This window comes from Aedes aegypti, chromosome 2 (assembly GCF_002204515.2).
Source record: "Aedes aegypti strain LVP_AGWG chromosome 2, AaegL5.0 Primary Assembly, whole genome shotgun sequence".
Classification (NCBI taxonomy): Eukaryota; Metazoa; Arthropoda; class Insecta; order Diptera; family Culicidae; genus Aedes; species Aedes aegypti.
In genome coordinates this window covers 29,271,352-29,287,106 of record NC_035108.1, presented here as the reverse complement: position 1 = coordinate 29,287,106, position 15,755 = coordinate 29,271,352, and the positions used below count along the sequence as shown (strand labels likewise).

The 15,755-nt window shown below is 37.8% G+C and overlaps 1 protein-coding gene across 1 annotated transcript in view; it reads right to left on the bottom strand.

Moving 5' to 3' along the window:
- Nucleotides 1-367: 367 nt before the first annotated feature.
- LOC5578171 (zinc finger protein 37 homolog) overlaps nucleotides 368-15,755 on the bottom strand; it is a 31,752-nt gene continuing 16,364 nt past the window's right edge. The window contains exon 4 of the mRNA XM_021840382.1: nucleotides 368-387. The gene's annotated coding sequence lies outside the window, so the exon portion shown is untranslated. The remainder of the gene's footprint in view (nucleotides 388-15,755) is intronic.

The following is a 15,755-nucleotide window of genomic DNA, read 5'->3' as shown; positions in this document are numbered from 1 at the left end:
TTGAAGATTTCGCGCAATTTGGCCCCAGCTTTGATTTTGAATACTCCGAATTTTGCTTGCTCATCCACCGAGTTGACCAACTGCAGCGAGGCAACGAGCGTTTCTTTCCAGAACTCATACGCGCGTTTATCGATTTCCGTTTCTCCGTCCGCCGGAACACATTCCGGTATATTTAGTGTCCCTAATGTCCAGTTACTCATTGTTGAAACAAGTACCGACTCGCTTCTAGAATCGGAGATATCCTCTCTCATCGTGCTTGATCGAACTTGACGAAGGTTATCTGCCAAACTTTGCTCAGCGGACAACCGTGTCACTTGCTCCCGTAAGGAGTTGTTTTTTTCAACGGCTTCTTTTAGTTCTTTTAGAAGTTTTTTCTTTGATAGTTTCCTGAAATGCAAAAAAAAATCCACTTGTATTTTTTTTTTCGTTCTTTGATTGTATTTCATATTAGTTTTTTTTTAACTTTGTATATTATTACATGGAAATAGGCTTTCGTTACCTTTGGTTTTCATCAAAAGAATTTTATTTTATTTTTTTTTTTTAATTTTTAACAAGAGATTGTTTTTTACTATTTTTTTTTGCTGGCACTGTAAAATTTATTTTTGCTTAGAGATTTCCTTTTTTTGTCTATTTCTGTCTCTTATTTTCGATTTTTTTGGTGATTCATTTCCATTAATTTTTTTTTTTTATTGATTCTTTTCAAACAACTTCGTCTTTTCCACCGGAAAAGATCTCAATTTTCATTGTTTTTGGTTTATTAACAGATCTCCGTCTATTTCCACCGGAGTCCGATTTGTCATTTTGCAGATCTCCGTCTATTTCCACCGGAGTCTGATTTAGTTTTTGCAGATCTCCGTCTATTTCCACCGGAGTCTGATTTTTGACGAGCTCCGTCTATCTCCACCGGAGTCGTTCGCGTTTTTTTTTTTTTTTGTTAGATCTCCGTCTATTTCCACCGGAGTCTCATTTTTATTTTTACTTTAATTTTTTTTTTTTTTTTTTTCAAATTTTGGGGAGTCGAGATACACTTACTTTTTCGATGTTCCGGTAGAGCTACCGGCTGCGCCACTGTCGTGTCCGGAGGGAACAATAAATGTTTCCCTTTCTTCCGAACTATCGTGGTGATCGGCCGAAACCACGTAAGCTCCCGCCAAACCATCTCCGGTTGACTCGTCGAAACCGCGCTCCATTTTGCGTCCGTTGTCGATCGCTATTCTCTTCAAACTGACTCAGCTTAGACTTTCAACCTAAATCCGAACCTATTCTCTCCACAAAATCTTGAGAGAGAAGTACTCAATTGTTTTATAATGATTCTGAGAATAAAACGAATGACTGAGAATCTGCTCTCTTCTCTCAATTCATTTATCGACTAGTTTGAAAATGTCTACAAAATTATGAGAACGTAAGGTGCACGTTCTCCGAACCTTCAATATTTGTTCGAGAAAAACATTTAAAAAGGGCCAATGTAACTGCAATGGTAATAACAACTGAGTTCACATATTAAAAATCAACTAAATGCATTTCACCATTCCCGTACTCCACAGAAATCATTAAAAAATAGGAATAAAAATGACTTGCCTTGAATCGAAATCCGTACACTGCACTCAGGCAAATGGACTGTCGATAAACATAGGAACCCCTTATGAAAATTCGCCACAAGGAATCGGGTTGAAATTCATAAATTTGCCTTATGAAACCGAAATTTGAATAAAAAAAATAGTTTTCGCGGCAACCTGGAATCGAACCAAGGACCTTGCCATCGATAGGCTCGTGCGTACACCCCGCGCCTATCGACGCCTTGGTGTGGAGTGATGCTAAAACGATACATAAAGCGTTCGTATTGCGATAATCTTTCCATCTTTCATAAGGCAAAATGTATGAATTTCGATAGCCCAGTTCGCTGCGTGTGTGATTCGAAATCCGTACAGCTACTTACAATTCAAAACCTGAATGGTAAAGATGGCATTTTTATCTTCTTCTCTCTATTACTGACATTACATACCAAATTGGACAACATTGTGTTCTAAGAGCACTTTCATGGTTTGTAATTCTTCTGCAAAATAACATATTTTGCATTAGCATACCGTATACTGTGAGTTGTATGTGAATAACAGCAGTGATGTACGAAATTAACTCCCGACGTACGAAGTTACCTGTTGCATAAATGAACAGACATCACCAAAATCGACAGATTTAATATACCTGCTTTTCACCCACCGGCAATCCTGCTGCGGCAGTTGCAAGGGTCCATCAGTTCACATCGGTTGTGAAAACTGTGGGAGCACCTTTTTTTTTAGCATACCGATTTGTAACAGCATCCCTGACAGTGGTCTTCGGTATACCAAAAGCATCAGCGGCTTTCCGGAATGCTGGCCATTGCGCAATGCTTCAACGGCTTTCTCCAAATTCCCAGTGCTATATTTGGGCATCATTGTATCATCTTCTTCTTCTTCTTGGCATAACGTCCTCCATGGGACTGAACCTGCTTCTCAGCTTAGTGTTCTTATGAGCACTTCCACAGTTATTAACTGAGAGCTTTCATTGCCTAAGTTGCCATTTTCGCATTCGTATATCGTGTGGCAGGTACGATGATACTCTATGCCCAGGGAAGTGAAGGAAATTTCCATTACGAAAAGATCCTGGACCGACCGGGATTCGAACCCACACATTTTCAGCATGGCGTTGCTTTGTAGCCACGGATTCTAACCACTCGGCTAAGGAAGGCCCATGAGTATCATGTATTTTTGATAGAACATGATGAAATAGGGGCCCAGATGGCCGTAGCGGTAAACGCGCAGCTATTCAGCATGACCATGCTGAGGGTCGTGGGTTCGAATCCCGCTAGTCGAGGATCTTTTCGTGAGGTAAATTTTCTCGATTCCCAGGGCATAGAGTATCTTCGTACCTGCCACACGATATACACATGCAAAAATGGTCAATCGGCATAGAAAGCTCTCAGTTAATAACTGTGGAAGTGCTCATAAGAACACTAATCTGAGAAGCAGGCTTTGTCCCAGTTGGGACGTTACGCCAGAAAGAAGAAGAAGATGATGAAATATGTTAAACTTTTCCTGTGTACGCATTTAGATTCAAATTGAAAATATGAATCAAAATCCGTACAGTACAATAAACCTAAAAAAATAGTTATTGTACTGGTCAGAAACGGCATATACTGCATTGGAATAACAAGTACTTACTATTCAAAGACATCGTGAAAGGCAGCGGGCTCAAAAAATTAGGAATTTTACTGTTAATCTGTTGAAAACTATATCCACTTTTATTAGCAAATCGCTAAGAAGGAAAACAAACCACACAGCAGAATGGCAAGCAATCACGTTTTGATTTTTATAATTTTCAAATCATGGCCTACTTATATAGGGGGACACGGGGCAGTATGGACACCCTAAGGAATTTGCCTATTGTGACTGTGAGGAATGAATATTATACTGTTTTTTATATGCAGTATGCTTTTTAGAGTTCTTAAGCATTTGTTAAACATGGTTGCATAATTCAATACAGAGTCAGAATTAGGGCGAATGTGAAGCCTAATACATTCTCAGAAAAATAGATTTGAAGTTCAGCGGATGTAATTTTAATTCTATATTATGTTTCCGATCAATTTAATCGCATGATGCATTTTTGTAGGATCCGTTACAATATTACTTTTGCAGCAAAACATTTAATTTATTTACATATTATGAATAACATGTTAAAATAAATAAAAATCCATCATGCGCCATTCATCAAAATTTAGAATTGTTGCGCCCCTCGGTTTTTCGTCTCCTTCAGCTTGACAGCAGCGATTGCGCCTTTTGACCTCGTCCTTCTGGTTTGACAATCATCAGCTTCGCCGTTTTGCTACGCTCTTTCACACGAACCTTCTTCACTATCGACCTTCTGCACACTCAGTTTTAAATGCGCCCTGCTGCCACACTCAATCTCAAATGCGCCCGGTTACCGCAAGGGGGATAGTTGGGCAAAATTGACATAAGAGTTTGTATCGAAAGAGAATGTCAAATGCGCCTTTATGTTTTCCTCACTTATTTCGTGAAAAACGTTATTTTTAAGGAACAGATGTGAATTATATGATTGTGATTTATCAAGTAAAGTGTTAGGTGAATAAAACTCAGTTTGTTTACATTTGTCAGTTAGGCCGTTAATCTGGTACTGTATTGAATTGGGAAAAAATATTTTGTTTTCAAAAATAGGTTAAAAAAAGCTTATATTTGATAGTCGCCATCAAGCTAGCGGGGCAAAGTGGACACCCCCATGGGGCAGTATGGACACCCTAATGTTTATAGGAAAATTTTCCCGCGATCGTTCTCAAAACCTCGAAAAATGGAGTTCATATTCAGGAAACCATAGTGACAGGTCACTGTGCCACTGGAAACATGATTAAAACCAATTTACGACATTTTTCGTAGAGATGCTTTCAATATTGCCTCCAGGATAGTTTTAATCAAGAATTGACGATTTTCAACTGATTTGTGGTTCCACTTCATAATCATTGCATTGAATGCTAAATATTTTTGGATAATTTTGTATTTGAAGTTATATTTTTTTCTCTTTGAAGTGTCAGCTCTACTTTGTCACCCGGTGTCCATATTGCCCCAACAGTATAAGAAATTTTTATATAAGTTTTTCAATGTCTTAAAGTACCAGAAAAAATCTACTATATTTTTGAATTAATAATTGAATAATCAATCAAGAGCTACATTATCGGTCAACTTGCAGTCATTTGCCTCTGAAACCTTATTTGGTGAGGTGTGAATGTTATAATTTTCAAACCAAATAAAAACATGCTCAATTTTTCTATTTAAAATCAATGTTTTGAACATTTTTTCTGAAATTTTAGTGGATAATTTACTCGCCCGACAGGCAACTGAAATATTGTTTGCATTTAAAGTATAAAAGTATTCGCTTATGCAAAGATACAGGGGGTGTCCATTCTGCCCCGGGTGTCCATACTGCCCCCGGTACCCCTACAGTTGGCATTTCCAGCAATTTATAACTTATTGTGATTAGATGTGTCCATTTAATACTGAATATTAAGCTATTTAAATGCCAAAATAATGATAATTAGGTGTACGGATTTCGGTGCTGTACGGATTTTGGTCCCTCACGGAAATAATCGACAAAGCGAAAAAACAGGTGTTTTTTACAGGTGGAAAAATAAAAGATGAATCGAAGCCTAGGAGCAAAACATCTCTGATGATGATTAGTGATATTAGCAGTAGGAATTAGGAATTATGAATATACACCGTGACCGCCCCTTACTCTGCGCACTTTCACAAAAATCCATCAAAATCTGGTAAAATATTTAAATTTTCGTTCGAAATTTATGTTTCATGTCTTGCTACAACTGTACTCAAAAAGTACGGGATGAATTTTCTTAACAAATTTAGTTTATCACTTTAATAAAAAATAAAATAACTGAAAATATTGCAAAACGTCAACATTAACTGTCCGTTACAAAAAATGCTAAGAGTCATTAACCTTTCGGTCGTCGCACGAATTTTTGTAACGCGAGTAGTTGCGCGTTGTACTTTGTACAACATCCTTGGTTTTGCGAATATCCCAGGAGTCATACCACTTAGAAAGATGACGTCTTCGACAAAATTGTTTAGTAGCTCAAGGGCTATCATTATTTTAGCCAAGAAATTCGGGATTTTACCACCAGGCGGCGCTGGTGAGCATGAAACTTTTGTTTCGCAGATCTCAGGATCCTGACCTGACTGTTTAGAAATATGGCGTCTTCGGCAAAGTTGCTCGGTAACTCAAGGACTATCATTGTTTGAGCTAGTTAATTCAAAATTTTGCCACCAGGCAGCGCTAGTGAGCATAAAACATTTGTTTCGCAAATATCTCAGGAACCTGACCACTTAGAAAGATGGTGTCTTTGGTAGAGTTGTTGAGTAGCTCAAATTTTTTCTTTGGTTAATCCTTACAGTTCGAGATTTTGTAAAATAATGACAGTCCCTGAGCTTCTGAACAACCTTGCCGAAGGTGCCTGTCTACAAAGTCAACATCCTGCTGTATCTGCAAAACAAAAATTTCATGCTCACTTGCGCCGCCTGGTGGCAAAATATCTTATTTCTTGGCTCAAATAATGATAGCCCTTGAGCTACTGAGCTACTTTGCCGAAGACACTAACTTTCTAGTAGTCAGGCTCCTGAGATATCTGCAAACAAAAGTTTCATGCTCACTAGCGCCGCCTAGTGGCAACATTTTGAATCAACTAGCTCGAACAATGATAACCTTTAACTTACTAAGCAACTTTGCCTAAGACGCCATCCTTCTAAATGGTCAGGATCCTGAAATATCTGCAAAACAAAACTAAAACTTCCATGCCGACTAGTGCCACCTAGCGCTCATATTCCGAATTATATGAGGTACCATCAGATAGCGCTTCACCTCCAGAACAACTTTACTAAAGACCCCAAGTTTCTATATTATCTGGATTTTGAGATATACCGATTTCAAACTGTGGTTTACTCGAACCGTATATAGTGCATTCATTATTATGCGACTTCCAAGCATGGGAAACATTCACTCGAATATTGCGTTTCTCTCGCTCACTTTCACAAGCGGTCAAGAGCGAGATTGCCGTTTCTCCAACTAAGCTGAGTGTTTCAATTTCCAATGCGCTTTCTTCTTGTTCGTCGAGCGACAAGTTAGAAAAAAAGGCAACAGAATGATTCACTACCGACTCCTTGTGCCGAAAGCATCCGATTGCTGTAGCGAATGATTCTTTACATTCCGATTCCACACGAATGGCATGTGTTTGAAAGCTGAAAAGCGTTCACTGACTGTGAATACGAAATACGAAGGCGAAATGATTCAGTGAACGAAAAATCTGTACATTTCGCAGAAAGCATTCAGTGATTGAATGGCGAACGCGTTCTTTCGTGTCTCCTATTTAAGAGCGGATAGGTGCTCTCTCCGCTCCGTATATCTTTTCATTTTCGATTTATCTCAATCGTTTGCGATTCGTCGGGATTGCGCTCATCCTAGTAGCGTTCGGCAGTCACTGAACATTCGGTGGCAGCAGATACTTTGCAGATATTTTATCGGTAGCGTTCGGGTGAGTGAGTGAATTTTCCCATGCTTGGCGACTTCTATGTGCATTTGTTGATTTTACGGTATCATAAAGGGTCATACTGTAAATAAAAACTGTCGAGCATTGTTCTTAAGGAGATTCTTGAGGAATACATTTTGGTTTATTGTTGATAGATATCTTTGTTGCAAAATGATAGCATATAAATCACAACTGTTGTACAAAGTACAACAGCGTGACAGCCCGAAGGTTAAAAAGAAAATATTTCAAATTACGTAGGCACTAGTTTATTTATCAAGCAATTATAATTGGTAAAGAACGACTTTTTTTTCGTCATTCAGTCATACCTCGATATAACGTAACCTCGAAATAGCGTACCCCCGATATAACGTAACTTTTACCACAATATAACCAGGTCCGTCACACTCGGGCTCAGATTGGGTACCACTTCTAGTACTGCATTTGGTCCCTCGGTAGTACAAAAGGTACCCAAGTTTGACAGATCGCAGTACACTTTTCACGGCATTCTAGATTACCTTATGAGCCATAAAATTTTGGGCAACTGCAAGGGACATGGAGGTCTTTAATTTGTCTTTGATATAACGATATAACTTTTTTTTGCAGTTTAAATTAGAATACCGTCATAGACCGCTAATCAGTGACCTATATTCAATATGAAAACCAACATGCTTCCGTTGCTGTGTATTTGTATTAACAGCATTATTCTTCTTCATCTTTGTGGTTTTTACATCCCTACTGAAACCTAGCCTGCTACTTTGAGTATTTGAGCAGAACTTTCAGAATTAATTAGGAGTGTTTTGCCAAAGCTTCCTTTTTGCATTCGTATAACAGATGGCACCAACGATAAAACATCCCCAGAGAAATCTGAGTAATTTCCACTGCGAGAAGATCGTGGATCAGAACTCAGATAGACTAAACATCGTAAAAACCTCAAAAAACTCAATTTCCAACAACAATAAACAAATGTGCCAAATTTTAATCAGCTGTACGATGCTGTCCCTTTCTGTAATTTACGTCAATTAGCCAAAAATGTGGAAAAATGTGGAGAAATTCATGTTAGAAGTACAAAATGTATTTATTTCAATTCAAAAATATAAAAAAAAGTCTCAAGACCCAATATTTGTCCAGAAATAACAAACTGTCGGTGTACCTTTAAATAAATGGCGTTTTCTGTTACTTTACGTCTCTCTTCTTTTTGTGTGTTTCGGGTTTTTGAATTTTCGCTTATATGGTTCTTTATTATTTTTTACCACATATTTCACAGAGAACTCAAACACTAGCAATTGGCTTGTTTTGTTTTTTTTTTAACATATTCTGATTCTACGTTTCAAATTGGACCAGAGTTCAAAGTTTCATAATGTTTCGTGCCCTGGAACTATTTTTAAAACACGTTTGAAGTTAGTATGGGAATCACTTTTGAATCACCCCAATTTTACTACGGAACGAGCTGTCATTGTGTAAATTGAAATGTCATTGAGTCCACGGATTGAAAGTTTTATTTATAATTTATAATGTCAAAATTATGATATTGAAGCGCTGTAAAATTGTGTTATACTTAGGAAAATGTACTTTATGAATTTTATGAAATTTACTTTTTTAAGTTACTTGTTTTTCATGTACATTTATTTTATACCAGTAAATCTGTATTTGTTTCTTCTCTTTTCTGTGACTTTAAGTTTCTAAAAAAAAAATCTGTTGGTTTAGTTTTAATCGTTAGCCTTCAAAACAAGAAAGCTTATAACATTGAGCATAAGTTCATGAGGAGCTTAATGTTGAGAATTTGTATGAAATTCAAATAATGTTTACCAAAATTGAATCAATCCCTTCAAGCACTGGAATAAAACCAACTACAGTCTTAGAGTAAAGTGGGGCAAAAGTTCGAGTGGGGTAAGAGTTTCTTTTTAATATTTCTAGCTCAATTCAAAACAAATCTTATAAATGTCATGGTGGTTCCAATGCTATTCAAGTAAGAGACTTTCAATCCAAATATCATAAAAATCGATTGAGATTTGGAAAAGTTATGGCTATTTGTTGTTTTTCGACGTGAATATTGTAATTTTTGGTCAAACTTTCGTTGCATGGAACGAATTGAAGATAAACTCTTTTTCAATATTTTATGTAAGGGCGTTTCTAGGCCTATCATAAGGTTGCTTTGAGGTGTATTAGTTTTTGCATAAATGCTTGAAAACAATTTTTGGCCCATAGTGGGGCAAAAGTTCGAATCAGTGGGGCAAAAGTTCGACCCATGTATAAAATCACGGAAAAATTTGCAAATTGCCTTAAACCCACATATTATCTTCAAATTTAGTTAAATTTGTCTGATCGTGTGAAAACTGTCACCAAAATTTTACATTTCCACTTAGTTTTGCGAAAAACTGCTATTTTTGAGTATATTACAATTAACCCAGTTTTGGGCAATTTTTTGATGACAATTTAGTGTGTATTTTTCGTCCAACTTAAGTTTACGGCTGGTGTAAAGTATGCCTGTCATAAAAGGATCGATATTTTGTGTTTTAGCCAGCGAACTTTTGCCCCACACTAGATTCGAACTCTTGCCCCACCGGTGGGGCAAAAGTTCGAATAAGACAATCAATTTTGAAACTGTTATAACTAAAAATGGGCAAAATTATAGCCGATATGTTGAAGGTTCACTGTATGGTATTTGTTTTGTTTAAACTGCTATTGTTTTCCTGGAAACTTTGATTATACCACTAAGGTCGAACTTTTGCCCCACCTTACTCTATGTTGTAAGGTAAAAAGGTGTAATACGCCCCCCTTAAGGAAAAACTGCTCTATCGCAGTAGCCAATGGATCATTTCTAAAGTTTCCTATGTCAATGTGTTGCTTATAAAGTTGGCCATGTTCTGCACACAACTCTCTCTTTCCAGGTTGCTTCAAAAAAGTGTACAAGATGTTATTTTGTAAACGGTCCCAATGTTTACGTTTCAAAACAACCCGGGCAATATGCCCCTCTCATAGAAAAAAGTTCCACAGCGTTGTAGAAATGTTTCCAAGAAGAATTCCACCACCTGCTAATCTTAAAAAAGTCCATTAGCAGTCGTCTTCAGGTAAAAGTTTTTGTATTAAGTACAATAGTAAAGGAAGGGCTTCATTTACGGCAAGGTTTGCTTATCGGACGCATAATTTTACACCAAAAACCTGATTTTGGAAATTTTAAGAATTTCTATTGATTGTTTCTACTTCTCATATGTGCAACATCATTTTTTCGCAAATATTTAAGATAAATGACCACAAATACGTGCAAAAGAAGCCTCAATCCCGTGAAAATGAAAAGGGGCGTAATGCCCCGTTGGGGCGTATTACACCAAGTTACCCTAAATTGTGAATTTTGCATTCATGAAAATTATATAATCCTACTCAATTTATGGAAAAGATCCCTCGAAAAATCCTTTGTTCAGTATAGCTTATAATCATTTTTAGAAATACATATCGTCAAAAGAATATACATTTAATCATAATCTATTTGATTTCGGAAAACAACAAATCAACATCGAAATATAACTAGTGATCTAGTGAGGTTATTGCTTATAATGATTTCTTCTTCTTCTTCTTGTTCGCATTGGGACAGAGCCTACTTCTCGGCTTAGTGTTCAATGAGCATTTCCACAGTTATTAACTGAGAGCTTCTTAGCAGGGCAGATACGATGATACTCTATACCCAGGGTAGTCAAGAAAATTTCCTTTACGAAAAGATCCTGGGTCCGACCAGGAATCGGACCCAGACACCTTTAGCATGACTTTGCTTTGTAACCGCGGACTCTAACCACTCGGCTAACGAAGGCGAAGTTTTTGTTTGAAAATAGATGGTCAATCCTTTTTTTAATAGAACTAAATGTTCCCGGGATTGAAAATTCTAGCAAAAATGATGACTTTTCAGCTTGCATTTCAAAGTGATAAAACTCAGTCTTGATAGTTTATATTGACTTGAAAAAGTATCATTGCACGCGCTAGCATAGGCCAGGAGAAGTGGATGAACTTCATTCATTTTTCTGTCAATTCTCATGCAAAATCTACATTTTCTTTGACATAAATTCACTCTAGGTGAACCACTTCCCCTGGCCTATGCTTAAAGTATGCTGTGGTATGCTGTTACCACAGAGAAACAGACGTAACACTTAGAACAAATCGCGATCATAATCATAGTCGCGAAAATATGTACGCCCAATGCTAAAACCACTGTAGTTGGCCGATGGACCAACAGGTGGCGGTAGTGTGTAAACGTCAAACACGAACAAAAACGATGCGAGCGCTGCGGGTGGTCGATTGACCACCTACCATTTATTCGAATCGATCGTTAAAAAGTTGGTCGATGGACAGCGATGAGAGTAAGACGTCTGTTTGTCTGTGCTGTTACTCTTTCAGCTGTGTGAGTCCAAAACAAACTGATTTTCTTTGATTCGAAATTGTGAGATGAATTAGCAACAATCATCAACGACGCGTACATATTTAAATGACGGCCTGCTTCGTCTTGAGCAATAAGCCCTGTCCCAATTTTAGTGCCAAACGCTTAAGTTTTGGCCAAAAACACATGTTTACTCAACTTTTTAATGTTTTTCGTTTGTTTAAGTCCAAAAAACATTTTTTTATGTTTTTTAAGACTTTGTCACACCCCTTGGCATTAACTCAAATTTTGGGTGTATTTTGTTTTGCGTGTCCCTTCCGAAATGTCAACCCCAGTGTTAAAAATAGAAGCCCTGTGGTGTTTGTCTGGTATTGACACCAAACCCAACCGATATCACCCATATCGCAAACCCAACCGACCCATATAGCAATGCACAAATGTGACCTACATTGCGAGCAAGGATGCAACGAGATCCATTGTGCTGTGTTGGTCAGGCAGTCAGTGGTCGCCGTGACCATTGCTGAGAGGAGCCAAGAGCGGAGCGATCGCAACATGATGGCTCCATGTATATTGCTGCGGCTACCCGTAAGGCTACTGCAGTGGTGAATATCGCAACCGGTGATAAGAGAGCGATAAGGAACGATCCGACTCTCAGTGGACCCGAAGAAATATCATCGCATCGATCGAGGTTGGATGATGACCATTTAGGATAGGTAGTGTTAGATGTATTCCAACGACCCACCTATCGTGAGTGGAGGCTAAGCGCGGGAAGTTTTAATTTGTTTACTTTGTGTTAGGATTAAGATGAACGATTTAGAATATAAGCCGAAAACTAAATGTTTTGTATAGTTAATAAATGTAGTGTCTAATAAATGTGTTTTGTAAATGTCGCGTGTGTTAATTGTGTTGTGACCCCGGAACGGAATACTGTACCGTATCAAGTGGACGGAGGAAGCCCCCTCCCCTGAAAACCCACCATCCATCGAGTGTTGGAGAGCCACCAACGAAATAAGGCTATCGAAGGCGAGGAGGTAAACCGGTTCCCCGGTTGTTTTTGTCGACTAAGCAAACGTCAAACATGATCAAAAGTGTCAAGCACAGACAAATGATGAGAGTGTGACGTCTGTTTGTCTGTGTGTCAAGGTTCATTCATGGACCCATTTTTGAAATTAAAGTTTAAATATGATATAGCCGTTATTTGAGCGGGAAAAATTGCTGAAGTAGTTGCAGTAACATGCTCTTTCGTATTATTAAATAAAAACAAGATTTCATTAAACATTTTAGGACCCTATTCGCACAAATTCGTAGGTGGTACAGTTCTAGACCGTTGTATGAGGGTTGCCTCCTTCCCGTCCTTTGTCAAACTCAAAGTTTTGGGACGGACCCTTGACTCTTAGACACGATTGACGCATCCCCCAACAGTCGAGAGCTGTCCTGGCTACGTCCTTGCTGTTTTGTCCACCTAACTCAAGCGATATTCTTTATTCTATCTTATGATTCTGGTACCATTTACTTGTTCGTACCTTCTTGATTCCTGGGCTATAAATACTGGCTACCATAGACGCAGAGGTTGTTGTTGTTTGAAAGGAACTTTAACCCGAAGGTCATTCGTCCCTTCAGGCGCAGAGGAGTGACCGTTGGCTATTTGGCCGTTGTTTTATTTGTTGTAACGTGTAGGTGTCTAGAGAGTTTTTAGAAATTTCTATAGGGAAAAGGACTGTTATGTCTACCTAACTCAAGCGGTATTCTTTATTCTATCGTATGATTCAGGTACCATTTACTTGTTCGTACCTATTTGATTCCTGGGCTATAAATACTGGCTACCGTAGGCGCAGATGGGAGACTTCCTGGATTGTGGACTGGTTAACATATTATTTTAATCTTTATTTACAGAATATAAAACTTGCGATTGCTGAGGAATTAGATGGAATGATAAAAATTTTAAATTTATTATTATAAATATAAATTATAAATATATTTAAATGGAATGATAAAAATTTAATGAACACCTACTTAAGAAAGATGCAGAGAACTGTACGATTTTTCATAGGTGTTACGGAATATTGTGGAATGTTAATGGAGTGGGAAAGGCTATATAGGATACGTTTGGTAGACGTTCTGACACATATAAATAATATTTATATTCATATTGGAAAAAAAACTCACCGAATTCTGCATTTGAAACCTTTGGCTTTCGGAAGCACACAGCCCAGCAAATACGAAAGCCGAGAAAAAAAAATGTTCTCGCTTGTTGGGGATCTCGGAAGCACACTGCCCAGCATATACGAAAAACCGATTAAAAAAATGTTCCGGCGACGCACAGACCGTACTCGCTCGGAACACATCGCCCAGCAAATACGAAAGCCGAGAGAAAAAAATCATACCGGCAACGTACAAACAGAACTCGCTTACTTGGGCTTTCGGAAACACACTTCCAATTGCCTAAGGATTCCAATTGAAGAATTGCCAAAATGGCAGTAATTTGAACTTATTCCCATTTTCTGGGCGGATACGGTTTAAAGGCAGGTTTGCTACTGACAAGAAAAGGAATCGCCTATCTAGATGCGTTGAAAATTTCTCCCAAGAAATGGTAAAGAAAATTCTCGCGTTTAGTATCATAAGGGCGTAACTGCAGTTTGGAAGAAACCGAGAAAATCGATATTGAAGTTTTCAACAAACAAGAAATTCACGTATTTTTTTGTTTTTAAGAGAATTTATCTGAAAATTTATACAAATACTATAACGACATTAGAGTATCCGGTGCCAAATGAAATTCACGTAAAATATGCTGGAAAATGAAATAAATTGTAGTTACGCCGGTATGTCGCATTGGAAAAAGTTACGCCACGTAGCAAAATCATTAGTTTATGATAAATTAACAATTTCTATAACACTAAACAGAGTCTGAGAGTCTCTAATAACTTTTTGTTAAAATTTCAAGCCTACTGGAATAGAACTCGCTTCTCAAGTACGTACACATTGGACATATTTACAATTCTTTCTTTGAGGCCCATGTTGGTGCTCAAGTATCGTTTACGGCTAAGATACAGGGAAAGTTTGTTAATTTTTAACCAGAATTTGATCGAATTATTACGAGTTATTGTACACTGGCTCCAGATTGTCCTTTTATGTTCCTACAACATTGCATGTGCTGGAATCCGCTGTGATGTGTTCAATGATGGTAACACAAATTTACTGAAAAATGTTTGGACTGCTTTTTTAACATCACTTACCTTCAACTGCAGTATATTCCTTTACCATTTCTTAAGGTGTAAACCATACTACATCTCCGAATGCATCGAACTTTAGCAACTGTGCCATATCTTGTGTAAAATGAAGAAATAATACGGAGCAGTAAATATTTTCTGTTAGACATTTTGTAAACACGGAACAGTATCGCAGTTGGCGTAACTTCAACAGATGATGATCAGAAAAGTTACGCCTGACGTATCTTTTTTCCCATTGCAGTTCTGTAGTTACGTCAAATTATGTTTTTGAAAATATGGTATTTCTAGAATGTTTTTAGTAATAATTTTTGGTAGGGTTATAGCTGCGGGTGGTGGATTGACCACCTACAATATATTTGAATCGACCGTTAAAAAGGTGATCGATGGACATCGATGAGAGTGTGACGTCTGTTTGTCTGTGGTTTCGGTCCTATATAATTCAAATATTACGAAATCTCATTTCCCGCCAAAACTGCAGATACGCCCTTATGATACTTAACGCGAGAAATCACTTTTTTCTGATCGCAGTACGCAGTTGAGAAGAAATGTCACTTCAAAGGGGGCTATCTGTAGGAAATTTCTTGACCCTTTCAGTCAAGGAATTTCTTTACTTTTCTTGAGCGAAACAGCATACTTAGCTTAAGGTACATCGAATTCGAGAGGTATCGACTTTCAAAGGGATCAAAGTATGCGTAATTGTAGGGACCGCACATTCCATCGAGTTAAAGGAAATATCGAGTAAAGTAGAGTTGACTGTACGTTCATAACCAAGCGCTAGCAGCTTGAGCAGACAAAAAATGTTTCCCTAGCATTAAAACTTGTTCAGCCAGTGGAACTGCGTAGAACATTTCAGAACCAATATTTTAAGGTCCGACCATGAAGCTCACCTCTTCAATAATCTCCGTAGGGATTTTCATAAGGAACATCTACACTTACTGTACTGCCGTGCATCGCAAGTCAGTCCCATCTGTAAAAAGTAGGCATTGAGAAAATGGGCTGTGAAGTTTCCAATAGTTATTTAGGCAACAAGTTGCAAAATGATGATTAATAATGATAAAATACAATGAGTGCTGAAAAAATCGAGTTT